General features: G+C 43.9%; 1 protein-coding gene across 6 annotated transcripts in view; it reads left to right on the forward strand.

The window, feature by feature from the left end:
- col8a2 (collagen, type VIII, alpha 2) overlaps nt 1-17,552 on the forward strand; it is a 223,073-nt gene that overhangs the window by 119,889 nt on the left and 85,632 nt on the right. Inside the window, exon 1 of one of the 6 annotated variants that reach the window (XM_072247124.1) lies at nt 5,008-5,108. The exons of the other annotated variants lie outside the window; for them this stretch is intronic. The gene's annotated coding sequence lies outside the window, so the exon portion shown is untranslated. Of the gene's footprint in view, nt 1-5,007; nt 5,109-17,552 lie in introns of those variants that run through there. 6 annotated transcript variants of the gene reach the window in all.

Below are 17,552 nucleotides of genomic sequence, written 5' to 3' on the forward strand. Positions count from 1 at the left end.
AAATTGTCACAAGCTTAAGGTGAAAAGCCTAGATAGAGTGGGTGTGAAGAGCATGTTTCCTATAGTGGGTGAGTCTAGGACCAGAGGACACAGCCTCAGCATTATATTAATAGAACAGGGATGAAGAGGAGTTTCTTTAGCCAGAGGTGGTGAATCTGTGGAATTCATTGGTTGAACAAGTTATTGGGTATAATTGAAACGGAGGTTGATAGGTTCTTCATTATTGAGGGTGTCAAAGGTTTGGGAAGAAGGCAGGAGAACTGGTTTGCGAAGGAAAATAAATCATCCATGATTGACTGGCAGATCAGACTCGATGGGTCAAATGCCACAGTACTGTGCAAAAGTCTTAAGCACATATAAATGGCTAAGGTTCCTAAGACTTTTGCACAGTACTGTAGTAATTTTATGTATGGCACTGTACTGCTGTGACAAAAATTTCATGACATATGTGAGAGGTGATAAGCCTAATTCTGATACGGGTCTCTATTGTGGACTGAGAGTGGGAAAGGGGTAGGGAGAGGGGAATCATGTTTGGGAAAAAGGGAAGGGAGAGGGGAGGGAGCGGGAAGCACCAGCGAGGTGTTTGGAATCGAATGATCTTCCCTGGTGTCTCGGGGCTGGGTGTGTCTGTACCCGCCCCACCCCATGGCCCTGGAACTCCTTCTCTGCCACCCGTGCCACAACCCTCCTGTGGTGCTGGCCCCTCGCCATTCCCAGCATCCTTTGCTCCCACCAGATTTATAAACTTGCTCTCTGCTCCATGTTGACAATACAGTGCTGGGCAGAAGTCTTAGCTGTATGTATTTGCCTATGACGTTTGCACAGAACTGTATATTTTATGGCCTTATAAACATTCTGTCAGTGTTCTGTAGCAGTTGCCAATGGTCTCTAGCAGACAGGTCTTTGCATCATTTTGAGTCCAAACGAAATGGGCAGAAATACCGAGGTTCACACTTCACAAACCATTACTTCAAAACCACTTTAACCTCCTATAACTAGTGTAAAAAAAATGACATATTTTATTTAGTCCGATGTTGGACAGGAGCAGCTTCCACTTTGAGCATTTTGCAGACTACATTCTTTTACTCACTGGTTGGACGCCCAGTTGATGCGGTCTTTCATTGATTCTATTGTCTATTGATCTATCATGGGTTTATTGAGTATGCCCGCAAGAAAATGAAACACAGGGTTGTCTTTTGCACATTGTTTGTCCGTGGGGTTTCATTGCGTCTATTGTGTTTCTTTCTATTTACTATGAATGCCCACAAGAAAACGGATCTCAGGTTTGCATACAGTGACAATTACGTACTTTGATAATAAATTTACTTAGGAACATTTGGCTGGAGACAGCTAGGGTTGAATTTTATTCATTTTTCAGGATTTGGGCTGCTGTGATGAAGCTGGTATTCAAATACTATTAGAAACATAGGAAACCTTCAGCACAATACAGGCCCTTCCGCCCACAAAGCTGTGCCAAACATGTCCTTACCTTAGAAACTACCTAGGGTTACACATAGCCCTCTATTTTTCTAAGCCCCATGTACATATCCAGATGTATCTTAAAAGACCCTATTGTAGCCGCCTCCACCACTTTTGCCAGCAGCCCATTCCACGCACTCACCACTCTCTACGTAAAGTACTTATCCAAGACGCCTCCTCTGTACCTGCTTCCAAGCACCTTAAAACTGTGTCCTCTCATGTTAGCCACTTCAGCCCTGGGAGAAAGCCTCTGACTATCCACACGATCAATGCCTCTCATCATCTTGTACACCTCTATCAGGTCACCTCTCATCCTCCGTCGCTCCAAGGAGAAAAGGCCGAGTTCACCCAACCCATTCTCATAGGGCATGCTCCCCAATCCAGGCAACATCCTTGTAAATCTCCTCTGCACCTTTTCTATGGTTTCCACATCCTTCCTGTATTGAGGTGACCAGAACTGAGCACAGTACTCCAAGTGGGGTCTGACCAGGGTCCTATATAGCTGCAACGTTACCTCTCAGCTCCTAAACTCAGTCCCACGGTTGATGAAGGCCAATGCACCATATGCCTTCTTAACCACAGAGTCAACCTGCACAGCACTATTGACAGGTGGGTGGTAGCCATCTTGTTGAACCACAACTGTGAGTTTGCTGACGGTAGTTTCCAGAGTGAAATTGGGTTGACAGATTTAGGAGTTAGACCTGGTGAGGATGAGGGAAGGTGTGTGCTTGGAGTGGTAGTGTTCCCATTCAACTTATCCTCTTGTCCCTCTTGGCAGCAGAGCTTGCGTCCTTGTGAAATGCAGTAGGAGTACCTGAGGGAAGTAGCTGCAGTAGATTTCGTATATGGGGCACACTGCAGCCACAATGCGTTGGTGCCGAAGGGCGTCAGTGGTTATTGCAGCGGATGGGGTGATAATTGGGTGGCATGGTAGCTAAGTGGTTAGCACAACGCTTTACAGTACCAGTGACCTGGGTTCAATTCCCGCCACTGCCTGAAAGGAGTTTGTACGTTCTTCCCGTGACTGCTTGGGTTTCCTCCAGGTGCTTCAGTTTCCTCCCACAGTCCAAAGACGTACCAGTTGGCCGGTTAATTGGTCATCGTACGTTGTTCCGTGATTACAAAGAAGGTTCACCAGATCGATTCCTGGGATGGCAGGACTTTCATTTGATGAAAGCCTGGATCGACTAGGCTTATACTCGTTGGAATTTAGAAGATTGAGGGGGGATCTTATTGAAATGTATAAAATCCTAAAGGGATTGGACAGGCTAGATGCAGGAAGACTGTTTCCGATGTTGGGGAAGTCCAGAATGAGGGATCACAGTTTGAGGATAAAGGGGAAGCCTTATAGGACCGAGATGAGGAAAAACTTCTTCACACAGAGAGTAGTGAATCTGTGGAATTCTCAGCCACAGGAAACAGTTAAGGCCAGTTCATTGGCTATATTTAAGAGGGAGCTAGATATGGCCCTTGTGGCTACAGGGATCAGGGGGTATGGGGAGAAGGCAGGTACAGGGTTCTGAGTTAGATGATCAGCCAAGATCATACTGAATGGCGGTGCAGGCTCGAAGGGCCAAATGGCCTACTCCTGCACCTATTTTCTATGTTTCTATGATTAGACTAGGGTTAAGCTGACAATGGCTCAAAGGGCCAGAAGGGCCGATTCCGTGCTGTACGTCAATAAATAAATAAATAATCGTGTGTTTTCTTCATTCTTGATGATATTGGGCACTTTGAGCATCCTCAGAGCTATGTTTCTGCAGGCAAGGGACAAGCTGGGAGCCCTGTCCTGAGGTTAAAGGGCTGTGTATGTTTCTGCATGGCTGGAAAGGAAGAAAGGGCCTTGTTTTGCTGTTGCTGTTTTGTTGCTTGTAGTGTTCTGTATTGTTCTGCAAAGCATTGTGGGCTTGCTGTGTTGGCACTGGAACACGTGGCAACACTTGCAGGCTGCCCTCAGGACCCCCTCGGGTGTGTCGGTTGCTAACGCAAAGAATACATTTCGCTGTATGTTTTATTGTACGCACGTCAAATAACCTTGAGTCTTGAATCTGCCGCATTCATCCTGGGTCATGGTTTGCAGAAGACCTCAGGTGTCAGGGGGCATCTCACTCACTGCGGGCTACCTAGCCTTTCAGAACTTATGTGGTCCAATCTTGCTGCTGATGAGGGACTAAGTTTGCTGGCGGTGGAAATGCTATCGAATGTGCAGTTTCCAGCTGCCTACGAGGCTACTTTTAGTACTGGAAGTATGGGAGAAGGCAACGAATAATTTTTGTTCTTCCAATGCACAAGTGATTCTGTAGATGAGGGAAATCCAGAGTAACACACACAAAATGCTGGAGGAACTCAGCAGGCCGGGCAACAGTGATGTAGAGGGATAAGCAGTCAATAGTTTGAGCTAAGACCCTTCATCAGAACTGGAAAGGAAAGCATTTCATATATGTTGCTTTTCATTCTTCATGTTCCCATTGTACTGAATTGATGCTCAGTCGGAAGGGTTAACTGGTTGTGGTCCTGGTCTTCAATGGTCGGTCCCCCCTGCCATCCTGGACTGAGCAAAAGTCTTCGGCACACTTATATCTAGGCCACCTAAGACTTTTGCAAAACACTGTAAGCAGTTTTTATATCATTTCCTGCGTGGGTTAATTTTGATTTGGTTTGAAGTGCACAGTGGAAAGACGTCCACCTCCATCCTCTCTTCATCTGCCCTTGAAACAGCAATATCTGTGAGTTTTAAATTTTTGTTAATATTGGTGATCATTTAGTAAGTACAGTACTGTGCAAAAGTCTTAGGCACCCTAGCTGCGTATATAGATAAATATATATGTGCCTAAGACTTTTACATAGTACTGTAGGCTGGACATTGGGAGGCAAGAATAATTATAGAAATCACTTCCGGGACACTTAGGCAAATCTCCTTATAACTGGTCTGTGCCCCAATCTCTCGTCTAGGTTTTGTTTAAGGTATTAGAGCAAAGAAAGGCAATGGAAAGGGATTTACCGTACATTAACATTCTTTAAATAAATTGAAATATATATCTCCCCAAAGTGAATAAATACCAGAGACCCTGTGCCAATTATGAATGTTTTAACTAAAATAAATGATCAAAAATTTCAAGTCAGGAACACCCATATGTGGAATAAAGTATGTGGAACTTCTCCTAGCAACAGATGTTTGCCTTCTGTAAACAGTTGTAGGGATCAACATCCTTCTGATTTCTTATCCCTAATATCTCCTGCCAAGTCTTTTTTCCCTTTAACAAAATGTTGGAAGTACAGAAATGAGTTTGAAAGGAATGAATTAGTAATCGGACCAAAGTTTAAAAACATTTACACAGAAGGCGATTAAGAACCTGCTGATTGGTGTGAAGATGTTAGCAAGCATTAAATATCAAAAGCAGCCAAAAGCTCCTTTTACAGTGGTCCCCCCAGACGTCCCTTCATTCCTAACCAAATGAACAAACACTTGTCTCACATTCAAGCATGTAAAAGTTTCAAGAAAACACAAGGCTGAAGAGCAGAGACTGAGGCTGGAACAGTGCTTGGCAAAGCACGCTACAGACATCCAGTTAGTTCTGGAGCCTCCTGGCGAGCAGTCGTATTCAATAGGACCGAGCTGTTAGGCATCAGTAAGTGGGGAATTGCAGTTCTGAATTGCCTCAGGTTTTTGGTGGCCAGTTCGCTCTGGTTAGTCTCAAAGAGACAGATTGTATTCTTGGATGCTTCTAGTTTGTGCAGTTTGATGTGATTCATATATTAACAACAGTTAGCCGTCTCTCGAGTCTGGGCAAATAAGTACTTCTGGCTCTTAAAAGTCTTAGAAGACTCCATTCTTTGGGATACTTCTCTACTCAGTTACAACTTTTGCTTTAGTCCTTGTTAGAGCATGTGGAAACCTCTCTATCATCTATAAGTTTTAAAATTTGAGTTTTCTCTTTGGTTGCATCTTCTATGAAATCTATGTATTGTGGTAAAAAGGTACGTCATTAAAAAATCTTTCATTATGAGATAATTTTGAGCTCTGAATTACAGGCCTCGGTTTCCTGTTATAAAGCAGAGCATTCAGGCATACTGTTACCTATGAATATAATCAGGGGTCTTTGAGTTGAATGGTAAACTCATTGGACAGCACTGAGTCTGAATGTAATGAAGGGAATGATAATCGACTGCAGTACTGGTGGAGTGTCACAGTTAAAAGTTTGAACTTTCAAGCTTCCTTCCTTAGGTGTCCACAAGAGAACTACTTAGAAGAGATGTACCAAGAATCCCTAGCTGATATTTATCCCTCAACCGGTCCAAAAACAACAGATTATTTGGTCATTATCATCTCTCTGTTTCTAATGCTTGCTGTATATAAATGGACTGCTCTACTTTCCAAAGAACTAAACCGATTACACTTAAAAACCTAATGAGCATGGGAGTGCTTTCAATGTTCTGAAAGGAATATAGAAGCCATTGAATAACTCCTCATTTGCTGTTGGCAGCAATGTAAGATTTGTTTACGAGGTAACACGCTTTAATTAAGATGCTAAACCAAGTTCCCTGCTGTTCATAGAATTTTTGTAAAGAGTTTTCCCAGGATCTCTGAAATCTGATCATTACTCTTTTGCTGGCTTTGAGACTTGCTGTGCAATTGCATTACAACAGTAAATAAACTTCTGAAGTATTTTATTTGGGGGATGTCCCAATGTCTTCGGGGTGCAATGTAAATAGAAGCTGGTTCTTCTTTTTTTGGATGTGTGTTGTCTGCCTTTGACCAATGGTACTGTACAATCATTGTATGATCACTGACAGGATGTAGCAATGGGGATACATTATTTATTTCTCTGCATTATTGTGATTGAAATGGTGTTTATGCTATTATCATTTCCATTGTGTGCCTTGTTGTATGACGTAGGTGATTGTAGGTCTTTCCATGCCCATGATTATTCATGGCAAATTTTTCTACAAAAGTGGTTTACGCATTACTTTCTTCTGGGCAGTGTCCTTACAAGACGGGTGACCCCAGCCATTATCAATACTCTTCAGAGCTTGTCTGCCTGGTGTCGGTGGTTGTATAACCAGGACTTGTGATATACACCAACTGCTCATATGACCATCCGCCACCTGCTCTGATGGCTTTACATGACTCTGATCAGCGGGTGGGGGGGGTGGTGCTAAACAGGTGCTACACCTTTCCCAAGGGTGACCTGCAGGCTTGCGGAGGGAGAGAGTGCCTTACACCTCCTTTGGTGGAGACGTATCTCCACCTCGCCACCCTTGTGCTGACTGTGGCAGACTCCATCATGGTATCAGGATTGTGTTCTTCTGAATCTGTTGTCTTGATGTTCTTACCAGAGTGTTTCATGGTGCAGGCCTTAAAGTAAAGTGGAATTTGATTGGTTCTTTATTAGGAAGGAGGCCAAAGGTACATCTCTTCTAAGTAGTTCTCTTGTGGACACCTAAGGAGGATGGGATTGAGAGGGAAAGTAAAGAAGCCATCATCGAATGATGGAGAAGACTTGATAGGCCAAATGGGCTAATTCTGCTTCGATGTCTTATGCTGTTACAATTCATAAGTGGCATAGTGATTAGCAAAACGCTTTACAGTACCGGCAACCCAGGTTCAACTCCCAGTGCTGGCTGTAAGGACTTTGTACGTTCTTCCCGTGACTGCACGGGTTTCCTCCCACAGTCCAAAGACGTACCGGTTGGTAGGTTAATTGGTCGTTGTAAATGGTCCTGTGATTTAGCTAGGGTTAATTCAGGGGCTGGAAAGGCTGGAAGGGCCTATTCTGCTCTGTATCCCAATAAGTAAATAATAGTAGAATTTTGAGGGAAGATTATAAAATTATGAGGGGTATAGATAGGATAAATGCAAGCCGACTCTCCTCACTGAGGCTGGGTGGGACTACAACTGGAGGTCATGGGTTAAGGGTGAAAGGCGAAATGTTTAAGGGGAACATGAGGAGGAACTTCTTCACTGTGAAGGTAGTGAGAGTGTGGAATGAGCTGCCAGTGCAAATAGTGAATGTGGGTTTGATTTCAACGTTTAAGAGAAGTTTGGAAAGGGTACATGGATGGGAGGGGTACGGAGGGCTATGGTCCCAGTGCAGGTCGATCGGAGTAGGCAGTTCAAATGTTTTGGCACACTCTAGATGGGCTGAATGATCTATTCTGTGCTGTAGTGTTCTATGACTCCAAGCATCCCACCTCTCCCGGAAGTTCTGGGAGTCGCCCGCATATTAATAGTAGCTCCTTGACACCCGCAAATTATGTACAATATCCCGGAAATGAGAGGGAGAGGGAGAGCAGAAGCGGGAGCGAGAGCAAGAGCGAGCATCCTGATTGGTCTCTCTTTGTGCTAAGTAGACCTATCAGTTTTCTCTGTGGGCGGGCTTTACAGTCGACCTCTGTCTCTCCATCAGTTCAGTTTCATGTCCTGCACCGCCATGGCAAAGTGTTTCAAAAAAAGAAAATATAAAATACACTTCACCCCACTAAAGTGTACCCCTGCCTAATAGGGGTCAAAAATAATGACAGTGTTGCTCGCTGCACTGTTTGCAACAGTGACTTTTCTATTGCCCACGGTGGGTTAAGACTGTAAAAGACATGTTGAGGTGAGTTTAACAAGTGTCATTCGTTCATTAGCATAGATAACGTTATTTAAACTAGCTGGCTGGCTGCTAAGGAGCTACCCTATTGATGTCCTACGTGATGAGGCCAAACACTCTGTGGACGAGCTTAAAGTTGTAATAGAATTAAAAAATGACTCCATGACAATATATAAGTACATACTGTATTTTCATGTCACATTTTCTGCATATACCCAGTTTACAGGTTACAGATTCTATCCACGGCCTCCTCTACTGTAAAGATGAAGCCACACTCAGGTTGGAGGAACAACACCTTATATTCCGTCTGGGTAGCCTCCAACCTGATGGCATGAACATCGACTTCTCTAACTTCCGCTAATGCCCCACCTCCCCCTCATACCCCATCTGTTACTTATTTTTATGCACACATTCTTTCTCTCACTCTCCTCTTTCTCCCTCTGTCCCTCTGAATATACCCCTTGCTCATCCTCTGGGTCCCCCCCCCACCTTGTCGTTCTTCCCGGACCTCCTGTCCCATGATCCTCTCATATCCCTTTTGCCTATCACCTGTCCAGCTCTTGGCTCCATCCCTCCCCCTCCTGTCTTCTCCTATCATTTTGGATCTCCCCCTCCCCCTCCAACTTTCAAATCCCTTACTCACTCTTCCTTCAGTTAGTCTTGACGAAGGGTCTCGGCCTGAAACGTTGACTGCACCTCTTCCTACAGATGCTGCCTGGCCTGCTGCGTTCACCAGCAACTTTTATGTGTATTACAGATTACAGATTACAGATTGGTTTACAGATTAGACAAAATCACTAAACAGAGTATTACATAAGACAATATAATAAGGATACACCTTATGATTTTATTTCTTTTAGGGACCACAACATATTAGGGAGGCTAATCGCAGGGAAGGCTGCTCAAGTATTTCACAGTTCTTTTCGGCAGAGCCACATCACAGTACAAGGAAAATTTGCAAAAGAAATAGAAAAGCTATTTGCATTAGCATTGAGATTACCAACAAAATACTCAATAAGGAATATATATATATATGTGTGTGTGTGTGTGTGTGTGTGTGTGTGTGTGTGTGTGTATAAACAGTTTCAATATGTGTCAAATAAATTGTTGTGTTCTTTCATAATCAAATGTCCCGTATACATGCGCCCTTGGAGGTCGGCTGGGGTGGGGGGTGGGATATGGGGTTGCAGGGGGCAGACGTGCTATCTCCCTGAAATGAGCTTTTGCAGGGTGGGATGTCTGTGACTCTGTGACACATTATACCACTTTGTCTGTGTTGGCTTATCGTAAGAGCAGGCCCGACCTATTCACATGAATTCTCTCTCTCTCTCTCTCTCTCACTCACTCTCTCACGTCATTTATATTGAACCCTACAGCTAACTTAAAAGGTTAAGAAATAAATAATGTATACAGCTGTTTTCGTGTCCTTAGAACGTCATAAACAACATCCCACATGTAGACACGTGAGGTGGATGATTTGATCGTCTTTCTTAGTGACGGCTATGAGGTAAATTTTGGCCAGCACACCATGTTCTTTGCTCAGCAGGTGTAATACCTCCATCTATGATATTCATTCCATTGCCAACAAGCATACAAAGAAATTTTTCTTAACCTATGTAATGCCAATTTCTTAGAGTTTTATTAAGCAGTGTCCCAAATGGCAAGTTGAACACTTAGTTTTGTTTTCCATTCTGACTCAGTGCAAGTGAATTTTCACTTGTATAGGGCTTCCCAACCTTTGTGTCACAGAGCCTTACCATTAACTGAGGTGCCCCTGAACCCCAGGTTTGGAGCCCCTGAAAAGACATGGACCTGCCCCACAACGTTTGAACTTCATCTGCCTCTGACTTGAAGCCGGCTTTCCTAACTCCAGTTTTCATCCCTATTCAGAGACAAAACGCTTGATATGGAGATTAAACTGACTGCTGCCTTTCTGGTGAGGCCACATTCAGAGCATTTCCACAAGGTTTAGCTTGTAGGTGCAAATCTCCGCCAGATACAATCAAAGAAATATGGCCTTGCTCTGCAGTTGTGTTTTGTAAATGACCATTGTTCAGCTGTCTTGACAGTACAACCCCAGCATTTCCCATTCTCCAGCCCTGGACACGAACTGGATTGTGATGTTACCTAAATGAATGTGGACAGACTTACCTCAGCATTGTTAAATCTACAACACAAGAGATTCTGCAGATGCTGGAAATCCAGAGTAACACACACAAAGTGCTGGAGGAACTCAGCAGGTCAGGCAGCATCTGCGGCAGGGAATAAAGAGTTGACGTTTCAGGCCGAGACTCTTTATCACAGGGGATTCCCAGCCTACAGTCCACAGACCCCTTGGTTAATGGTAAGGCTCCACGGCATAAAAGAGTTTTGGAACCCCTGCTGTATCAGGACTCAGGATTCACCAAGTCCTAATCATGATTCACGACTGAGTCTTGAAGGAAGGTCTTGTCTCGGCTCTGGGCTTCGTATCTATGCATTCACTTTCGTTTTAAATGTTGTCGCTTGCTTTTATTGTTTGCGTGTTTTGTTTTTTTCTCTCTCTCTCTGTGCATTGGCTGTTCATTAGCCTTTCCTTTAATAGGTTCTTCTGGGCTTCTTGTTCGGTGGCTGCCTGTAAGGAAACGAATCTCAAGGTTGTATAACTTATATGAACTTTGAACTCTTGACCTTATTCCCTGCCTGCACTGCACTTTCTCTGTAAATGTGAGACTTTATTCTGCATTCTGTTGTTCTATTTTGTTCTGTCTCAATGCACTGTGTAATGAATTGATCTGTAGGAACTGTATGCAAGATGAATTTTTCACTGATCTTCTGCACTTGTGACATCTCTGCCAAAGGAATTGTAAGGTGCTCCTTCCCTCTGTTAGCCCTGCAGGTCACCTTTGGGCAAGGTGTAGCACCTGCTGGGCTCCACCACCCCCCCACACCCAAAGGGGTCATGTGAAGCCATGGGAGCAGGTGGTGGATGGTCGTATGGGCAGCTGGTGTAGATCACAAGTCCTGGTTATGTGGCCACTGATGCCAGGCAGACAAGCTCTGAAGAGTAATGATAACGGCTGGGGTCAGCCATCTTGTAAAGACACTGCCCAGAAGAAGACAATGGCAAACCACTTCTGTAGAAAAATTTGCCAAGAACAATCATGTCAAGACCATGACCACCAACGTCATAGGACACGGTACATAACTAAACCTCAGCAATGCACAGAATGAACCTGGATTCTGTGTGGGGTGAAGTGAGGGGTCAGGTGTCCCTGTGTTGCCCTCTAGTATGTTCCCAATTTCCATGTGCAGAACTCCAGAAAGTGCTTTTCCCAATTTCATTGCAGCTGTCTTGTGATTCTCTACGCATCTATGATTGTTGTACCTTACATAGATAATGCTGTGTCGTCCATCTATATGGCATATGGAAAATGTCTTGGACATTCCTCATTTCCTTACTGGACTTACAACAAATTAACAATGTGCAGGTTGTTCAAAGTAAATCTATTATCGAAGTACGTATACGTTACCATATACAACCCTGAGATTTATTTTCTTGCAGGCATTCACCTTCAAGTACAATAGAATTTTACAAAAAAAAGCAAAGCATAAACAAAGACTGACAATTAACCAATGTGCGAAAGAAGGCAAACTGCAAATAAAAAATAATATTGAGAACAAGAGTTGTAAAGATTTCCAGGATCTGCAGACCTTCTTGTGTTTACGAGTTGTAAAAGTGTCCTTGAAGGTGAGACTGTGGTTTGTCGAAACCGTTCAGAGTTGAGGCAAGTGAAGTTATCTATGCTGCTTCAGGAATTTCTGGTTTCAAGTGTAATAATTGCTCCTGAACCTGCCGGTGTGGGACCTGAGGCTCCTGTACCTCCTGCCCGATGGTAGCAGTGAGAAGATGCTGGGAGCATTTGTTGACGGATACTCCATGTAAACGTACTCAATGCTGCAGAATGCTTCAGCTGTGATTCCCTGGGCTGTATGCAGTACTTCCTATAACCATATCCATTCCTGGGAAAAGACCTTAATACCCATATGATCTGTCTACCAGCCAGTCTCATATGGATTGTTTGTGTTTACAGCTATTATGTGAATTGAAACCAGGTGCACTCATTAGAAGTGATCGTTTGGACGGTCCTGATCGTCAAACATAAGCCAGTGTGGTGATAGGAAGACAAAGAAGGCAACAAGAAGTTACAGGCTTTACTTTAGTAGAAATATGCAGAAGTGGCTAGATAACAATTTTTTGGCCTTCAAAAAATAACTAGACACCCAGTTAGAATAGATTGCTGTCAATTAACAGTGATTCCATTACTCCGCAGGATATGCAAATTACTGGGACTTGGGAAACTTGCCTAGAATCCCGCACTTAGGGGCTGATTCCACAAGGATAGATACGTTCTGGGTTATAACATGCAAGAGATTCTGCAGATGCTGGAAACCCAGTGCAACACACACAAAGTCCTGGAGGAACTCAGCAGGTCAGACAGCATTTATGGAGAGGAATAAACAGTTGATGTTTCGGGACAAGGACTGACAGACCATTAGAACATAAGAGATAGGAGCAGATGTAAGACACTCACCGCATCAAGTCTGCTCCACTGATTCATTTTCGCTCTCAAGCCTATTCTCCTGCCTTCTCCCCCCAACCTTTTATGCCCTGACTAATCAAGAATCTACCAACCTCCACCTTAGATATGCTCAATGACCTCACCTCCAGAGCCACCTGTGGCAACAAATTCCACAGATTAGCCACCCTCTGTCTAAAGAAATTCCTCCTCCATATCTCTGTTCTATTCTGAGGCTGTTCCCTCTGGTCCTCAGCTCCCCCACTATAGGAAACATCCTCTCCAATTCCACTCTATCTAGGCCTTTCAACATCCATTAAGTTTCAATGAGATCCCCGATCATTCTTCTAAATTCCAGTGAGTACAGGCCCAGAGCCATCAAGCATTCCTCATACAATAGCCCCCTCGTTCCCAATAACATTCTCGTGAACCTCCTCTGAAACCTCTCCAATGTCTGACGAAGAGTGCCGGTCCGAGACATAAACTGTTTATTCCTCTCCGTAGGCATTGCCTGACCTGCAGAAGTCCTCCAGCATTTTCTATGTGTGTTGTTCTAGGCTCACAATTTCCTTCAAGGCCAACCTTCAGGGATGAAAACAGAAGGAGCTGGTCAACATTAGGATAGTTTTGTTTGGCAGCATATGGAAGAAGCAACTTGGTGAGCACTCTGCCTTCTTTCCCCATTTTGTATTCCCCTTTATTCCTAAAGCATAGATCTGTGGAATACCCTGTATAAGCAGACCCTTTGGTCAAGCCAAACTAGCCTAGTGCGTTCCTCCGCAAGTCACCTGTCTAGGTTCTCTTCAATAGCCAAACTGTTCAATATTTCTCTTCGAACAACCATTTGCTTTAAAAAAATGCTCTAACACCTGGGCTTCAATAATATTTATAAAAAGGAGATTTGCATCTGATTTGGCTTCTGTTGAAAATTACTCTATTTCTAATTGTTTTCAGAGATTATATTAAGTTTGTGTAGACTTCTTTCTGTCTCAATCGAAATAACCTGACACCGAGGAAGATACTTCGTGGCCACTTTAATGGGTAACTCCTACACCCAATATGAGGGTCTTCAGCTGCCGTCCCATCTTCTGCACACCACTGTTGTAGCCCATGGTTATCTGAGTTCCTGCACCTTAGCTTGTACTACTCTGACCATTCTCTTCTGACCTCTTTCATCAACAAGGTGTTTTTTGCCCTCAGAACTGCCACACACTGGACGTTTTTTTTGTTTGTCACACCATTCATTGTAAACTTGAGACTGTTGTGCATGAAAATCCCAGGAGATCAGCAGTTTCTGAGATACTCAAACCACCCCATCTGGCACCAACAATTATTCCATGGTCAAAGCCACATTTCTTCCCACATTCTGATCTTTGGTCAGAACAACAACTGAATCTCTTACCAGGAGCTCCTATCCCGGGTCCACAGAACCCTTGCTCAATGGCATTGGTCTGTGACATTAAAACTAAGGTTGGGAACCCCTGCCCTTGGTCAAGTCTGCATGCTTTTATGCATTGAGTTACTGTCACATGATTGGCTGATTAGATACTTGCACTAACCAGCAGGTGTACAGATTTACCTAGAAAGTGGCCGCTGAGGTATGTAGACATTTACAAATTAGACTGCTTTTGGAGTGGATTTTAATTAGATGCATATCATCATGAATATGTATGGTGTGCCTTTAATCCAGTCCATATTAATTGAGGAGGGGCAAGGGATGAGGACAGGGGAGGACTATGCCCTCCCCCGCCGCTGACTCAGCATGCCTCCGTTGCTGCCCAAGAACTTTATCATCTTTAGCATAAAAAAAGCCCCCAGCTCCTCAGGAATGTTGTCATATTTTCAATTAGCTACTGTAAGGAACAACTTAATTTTGTCATCTTCCGCCATAACTGATCACTGCTTGATACTGGGACAAGCTGGTGAAAGATTTCACTTACGGTTCTAATTGGACCAAAAGCAGAAAATGGGCCCAAAGCTTCAAAAAAGAAATGTTTCCTTGCTAATAGAGGGGAATGGGGGGTGGGGGGGGCGGGGGCTGGAGCCTCTGGATATATTTTCTTTGCTTTGGCCCAGCTTTCCATTTTTTCCTGCTGTTTATTCAGGAGAGCCAGTACACGGCAAAATGTGTGCTTTTGACATGCTGCTAATTTCGCTGTGGAATATTCAACAATAGTAAATTGCAGGAAACAATTTTGAGAGAAGTTATGTGTTTGAAACGGCAAAGGAAATGAAAGCACTCCAGTAACTTACAGCTCTGCCTCATATCTGATCTCAAAGTGAGCTACTCACCACTACAGTAGTTGGCTCACCCAATGTGTGCCAGATATTTCTACAGATGGAGGCCACTGTTAATAAAGAGGCTTTCTTCAGCCTCATTTACTTGGCAGAAAAATAATTTTCATATTTCACTTAATGTCCTTGTAGAATCCAGCAATGTCTGCATTCTCGGTCTAACAATCATCAAGTAAGTTATTTTTGTTAATGTTATCTTCTGAAAAAAAATGAAGAATATTTGGTAAATTAACACTTTAAGTTCAAACATCTAATGGCTAGTAGCAGTCTTTCCCTCGTCAGGCTTTTCAGAGCTCTGTTGGACGTGTGTACTGAGACAAAGCCGACATTTCATGCCTATTCCCTACCTTCCTTAAGGAGGAAAGATGAACAGTTCCTTGAGCTACTGTGGTCCTTTTGGTAAAAGTCCTGCCACAGAACTTTATTAGGGAGCAGCCTCCGGGATTTTGACTCTGTGAGATGGTGTGTTTCCAGATTGTGATGATGTTTGAGCTGGCTGTTGTGGGACGGTGCAGATGGGAAAACACAGCCTTCTTTCTGTCCTCCCAGTGTTGCCTCTTAATCCTAACATCCGCGGAACTGACCGCACATACTTTGCATTGGGAATTGGATTTAAGTGAAGGTTTTTATTTAATTAGAATGTTTGCATTGCCCTAATTATTTAACTTTAATTTTTATTTTGTTTGGAGGTATAGTGTGTTAACAGGCCCAACGAGCCCCTACACTGCCCAATTACACCCATGTCACCAATTAACCCACTAACCCACATATATTTGGAATGTGGGTGGAAACCTGGAGCAAAGCCACAAGGTCATGGAGAGACATTCAAACTCCTTACAGACAGCGGCAGAGTTGAACCCAAGTCGCCAGTGCTGTAATAGCATTGTGCTAACTGCTACACAACAGTGCTATCCCTAATTTACTGAGAATTAGTTGTCAATTTAAGCTCGGAATTTTATATTTCATTATAGGCCAATTATTCACAACTTCCTGAAGTCAGAGTTCATTCCAAACTGTTATTTCAAATTGTAGACATCTCTTGGGCCATTGATTTCATTGGCAGTAATAGATACAAAATGGATAATAATTACATGTGCCAAAAAGGGCGGAGTTTTGCACAATGCTCACTCATATTGACAAAGTGATGGGAGAGATTGATGAGGGTAGGGGAAGTGGATGTTGTCTACATGGATTTTAGTAAGGCATTTGACAAAGTCCCTCATGGAAGGCTAATCCAGAAGATCAAGATGCATGGGGTCTGCGGTGAACTGGATGTTCAGATTCAGAACTGGCTTGCGCATAGAAGACAGAGGGTAGTGGTTGAAGGGACTTATTTGAGCTGGAGGTCTGTAATTAGTGGAGTTCTGCAGGGATCTGTGTTGGGACCTCTGCTGTTTGTGATGTATATAAATGACATGGGTGTTGGCGCGTGGCCAAGTGGTTAAGGCGTCGGTCTAGTGATCTGAAGGTCGCTAGTTCGAGCCTCAGCTGAGGCAGCATGTTGTGTCCTTGAGCAAGGCACTTAACCACACATTGCTTTGCGACGACACCGGTGCCAAGCTGTATCAGCCCTTCCCTTCCCTTGGACAACATCGGTGGCATGGAGGGGGGAGACTTGCAGCATGGGCATCGGCCGGTCTTCCATACAACCTTGCCCAGGCCTGTGCCCTGGAAACCTTCCAAGGCGCAAATCCATGGTCTCACGAGACTAACTGATGCCTATTTTTTTGTAAATGACATGGATGAAAATGTAAATGAATGGGTTAGTAAGTTTGCAGATAATGCCAAGACGGGTGGAGTTGTGGATAGTGCAGAGGACTGGCAAAGAATACCACACAATGTAGGTCCTGATGAAGGGTTCTGGCCCGAAACGTCGACTCATCATTTCCACGGATGCTGCCCAACCTGCTGAGTTCCTCCAGCATGTTGTGAGTGTTGCAATGTAGATCAGTTGCAGATATGGGCTGAGAAATGACAGATGGAGTTTAACCCACATAAATATTTACCTGACCAGATAGTGACCAGAGAGATCTTGGGATCCAAGTTCATAGCTCCTTGAAAGTGGCGACACAGATCAATAAGGTGGTTAAGAAGGCTTATGGAATGCTTGCTTTTGCTAGTTGAGGCGTTGAGTTCAAAAGTCAGGAAGTTATGTTGCAACTTTATAAAGCTCTGGGTAGGCCACATCTGGAGTATTGCATACTATTCTGGTCACCCCACTACAGGAAGGATGCTAAGGCTTTGGAGAGGGTGCAGAAGAGTTTTACCAGGATGCTGCCTGGTTTAGAGGGCATGTGCTATCACGAGAGGCTGGATAAACTTGGGTTGTTTTCTCTGGAGCACGGGAGGCTGTGAGGAGATCTGACAGAGGTTTATCAGAGTATGAGAGGCTTAGATAGAGTGGACAGGGAGTACCTGTTTCCCAGGGTTGAAATATCTAATACCAGAGGGCATGTATTGAAGGTGAGAGGGGGTAGGATTCCAAGGGGGTGTGAAGAGTAAGTTTTTTACTCAGAGTGTGGTGGATGTCTGGAATGTGCTGCCTGGTGTGGTGTTGACAAAGACAAACTTGCATGGGTAAAAACATTAAAGCTATTCTATTTGCAGATTTACAGAATGGCTTCAG

Source organism: Mobula birostris, chromosome 30, assembly GCF_030028105.1.
Source record: "Mobula birostris isolate sMobBir1 chromosome 30, sMobBir1.hap1, whole genome shotgun sequence".
NCBI classification, from domain to species: Eukaryota; Metazoa; Chordata; class Chondrichthyes; order Myliobatiformes; family Myliobatidae; genus Mobula; species Mobula birostris.